Consider the following 4,189-nt stretch of genomic DNA (forward strand, 5'->3'; position numbering starts at 1 on the left):
GCCATACTGTAACACCCCGGTTCTCAAGACTTACACTTATCACGAAATCCGTAATAAACGCTGCGGAAGCTTTTACATCATATCAACAGAAAACCGGGTGCTACCGCCACACTTAGAGTGAATTCTATCACCTCTTTGATAAAACTTCCACTCTCAGTGCACAGGCTAAAAGAAATTTCACTCAACATCAACACCCCAAACATCAAAATATAATATTTTAGGTATATATATATATATTAATATCAAAAGATATCTACAAGAGTTTGCCCGACGGGCTGTCATTACAAACTCCGGGTCCTCCACAACCTAACAGACTAGAGTCAGCCAAAACTAAGGTTACCAAAAGATATTTACTGGGCTGACTGGGGTTGCTGGAGTATAGTCAGGGGATGCTGGAGTATAGCCTGGAGAGTAGCCTTGAGAATAGGGTGGAGAATACGGGTCTCTGCCCGACGTGTCATGCAGAATCTGACCAACAAAAGTAGGTCCCGGGCAAACATGATCAGGAGTATTTGCCGGGCTACAGGATCCCTCACTGGATGACATCTGAAATGACGTACACGGTAAAGTGTAGTTAGCACGACGGCTAAGTAAGGTAATCCATTTGTCACTTCCATCAGGTAAAAGTTTTGACAAATATTTCATAAAGGTAAATACACATTACCAAATATGGTGTCCAGGTCTTTCATAACTGAAATCAACAGTTAATGCCATATAATTACAAGAATATAATGAGTATATAAGTCACAACACATTTCCTTACTCAAATTTCCTAGTTCATCAAACTAGGTTGCCTTTGACTTCTTTTTCATTCAGGCTAGGTTTTCAGCACTAGCCATGTCTATTACATATGTCATTGCCGCAATTATGACCTCTAGTTGTCTTTAATTACGAAAACGCTACTTAGTTTCTGACTAGAAGCAAGAGACCTTATTGAGGATACAAGTTTCTTTGACTAGACCGAAATCGGATCTGGACATGGGGATTACGGTCCTGCCCCAAGTCTCATTCGTGATCCCTTGGACGAAGGTTCATCATTATGGTCCCTAGTTTGGCCCCACCTAGGTCCATAAAGCTGATACCAACCCGAAAATGACATGAGTATCTATACTTAAGTGTGCACACCCCCACGGCCTACGCCTGACTGAGTGATATAGAAAACTCCCTTGCGCCTGACTGAGTGACGCAGAGACTCCCTACGCCTGACGAAGTGACGTAGAAAACTCCCCTGCGCCTGACTGAGTGACGCAGAGACTCCCTACGCCTGACGAAGTGACGTAGAAAACTCCCCTACGCCTGACTGAGTGACGCAGAGACTCCCTACGCCTGACGAAGTGACGTAGAGACAACTGTACATATATTGAAGAAAACCACCGGTACTATAGCCCGAGGTAATATAAATGACAAGGTCCTCTTTGACTTCCTGAAACTAAGGTTTTGAAAACATTTTCCTTCCTTTCTCATCTTCCTTGAGTCAAAATCATTTTTGGACATTTTCCACAAAATCAAGTCCCCATTTTGAAATCAATTACCATTCTCACCTTGGTTCACAAGTCTTGTCTCTCAAAACATTTTCCATCATCACCCTACACGTATGTATATATGCATACCACACAACACTTTCCACATATTTATGCATATTCACTTAAGGTACACATACCCAAATATATACATACTACAACACTTTATTTAATTATACATACATACTCATATATGTACATATATACACACATTACCCGTATATATACATATATACATAATACACGTATATACATATATACACACATACCATATATATATACACAACACGTATATATATATATATGCTGCCCCATACACACACATAATATGTATACATAATACGGTACATATACTACAATTATATATACATAATGTCATACGTTATACTACTTGTACCTACTTGTTGTATACTATATAAATACATGTACATATATATACATCCTATACATATGATATATATATACTACATACACGTATATATGTATATATATATTGACATATACTATATTCACAATATAGGTAATTTGGCCTACTAACAACATAANTGACGTAGAAAACTCCCCTACGCCTGACTGAGTGACGCAGAGACTCCCTACGCCTGACGAAGTGACGTAGAGACAACTGTACATATATTGAAGAAAACCACCGGTACTATAGCCCGAGGTAATATAAATGACAAGGTCCTCTTTGACTTCCTGAAACTAAGGTTTTGAAAACATTTTCCTTCCTTTCTCATCTTCCTTGAGTCAAAATCATTTTTGGACATTTTCCACAAAATCAAGTCCCCATTTTGAAATCAATTACCATTCTCACCTTGGTTCACAAGTCTTGTCTCTCAAAACATTTTCCATCATCACCCTACACGTATGTATATATGCATACCACACAACACTTTCCACATATTTATGCATATTCACTTAAGGTACACATACCCAAATATATACATACTACAACACTTTATTTAATTATACATACATACTCATATATGTACATATATACACACATTACCCGTATATATACATATATACATAATACACGTATATACATATATACACACATACCATATATATATACACAACACGTATATATATATATATGCTGCCCCATACACACACATAATATGTACATAATACGGTACATATACTACAATTATATATACATAATGTCATACGTTATACTACTTGTACCTACTTGTTGTATACTATATAAATACATGTACATATATATACATCCTATACATATGATATATATATACTACATACACGTATATATGTATATATATATTGACATATACTATATTCACAATATAGGTAATTTGGCCTACTAACAACATAATATAACATATTTCATAGTATAGATAATTACACATACTAGTACCATAACATGACATATACATATGTGTATTATGTAGAACATAGTCATAATCCACGTCCTTAGCATCACCTAATCACCATTAACTCACTAACTACCTCACAATTATCATTAACACATCCATAATCATACTAAGCATAATTCAGAAAATTTCAGCTTGGCGCAGTCCGAAGGATTGAGCCGGTAAAAATAGTTCCCGAACTCTTTTTCACTTGAAATTTTTATGGTAGAATCCCAACTCATAGTACTTGATGTCCGTAAAAAGTTTTGGTCATTTTGGTCCGCGAATAAACACAGAAAATTCCATTTTTGCCCTTGGCAGTGGGCTGTCCGGAATTTTTCTCTCTCTGGACCAGTTTTGGAGAAAAATTCGAAAACCATACTTCCACTACTCCGATCATTATGAAATTTTATATGCGGGTTCTACACTTATAGAACTACATGTCTAAAAAAAATAGGATCAAAATACCTTACCAATTTTTCCCAATAAATCTCGGAAGTTACTGCCAGAATCTACCCTGATTTCCTTTCACTATTCTCACAAGTATAAGCTCATATGAACATAAATATAACATATACATGCATATCCAAGCTATGAACATGTATAAAAAAATATTTCCAAAGCTCAAAAACACCATATTTCAACCAAAAATCAATTATCCAAATTCAAGTGACTAATTCCAACTTAAGGGAATTCCTTACCTCAATTAGCTACTAAAATCCTTAGAAAGAGTCTTTGAGTGATTTCCCCCAAATTCTTCTTAAAATCCTAAGATCACAATCAACACCATAACAAGAGATTTCAAGAAATTACTCTCAAATTCATGCTCTAGGAAGGAAAATAGAACTTTTTACCGAATAAAATTGAGACTTGAGAAGGATTTTGGCTATGGAATTTGAAGCTTCAAGGAGGAAGAAGATGAAGAATCCCTCTCTCCCTTTCTCTCTCTCATTTCGGCAAAACACAAGGGAAATGGAATAAATTGGCTTTTATATTTTGATCACACTTGATGGCTTATGGGATAAGATTAAGAAAAAAAATAATAAAATAATAAAATATCTCTACAACTTATCAGTTGGGGTCCAAACAGATAAAGTTTCGGTGGAAAATAATCCAGATAGAATAATTTCCGAAACTAAAAATTTATTCCAGACTAACCCTCAAAATTGGGCTAGGTTCGGTTCACTGCGGGAATTTCGCGGTGTACGATGAGAGATAAATTTTCGCTGCTATGGGCTAATCTGATTAAATAGGAAATTCCAGAATAATAGTATGGTGTCTAGAAATCCATTTCCT

The 4,189-nt window shown here is 35.8% G+C and overlaps 1 long non-coding RNA gene across 1 annotated transcript; it reads right to left on the bottom strand.

Annotated features, from left to right (window-relative positions):
* Positions 1-202: 202 nt before the first annotated feature.
* On the bottom strand, positions 203-3,641 carry LOC116026568. The gene is made up of 2 exons (XR_004099859.1): positions 3,595-3,641; positions 203-546 (listed from the first exon to the last, which is right to left on the bottom strand). It is a non-coding gene; the product is annotated as an uncharacterized LOC116026568 (long non-coding RNA).
* Positions 3,642-4,189: the final 548 nt, after the last annotated feature.

The sequence above is a fragment of the Ipomoea triloba genome, chromosome 8 (assembly GCF_003576645.1).
Source record: "Ipomoea triloba cultivar NCNSP0323 chromosome 8, ASM357664v1".
Classification (NCBI taxonomy): domain Eukaryota; kingdom Viridiplantae; phylum Streptophyta; class Magnoliopsida; order Solanales; family Convolvulaceae; genus Ipomoea; species Ipomoea triloba.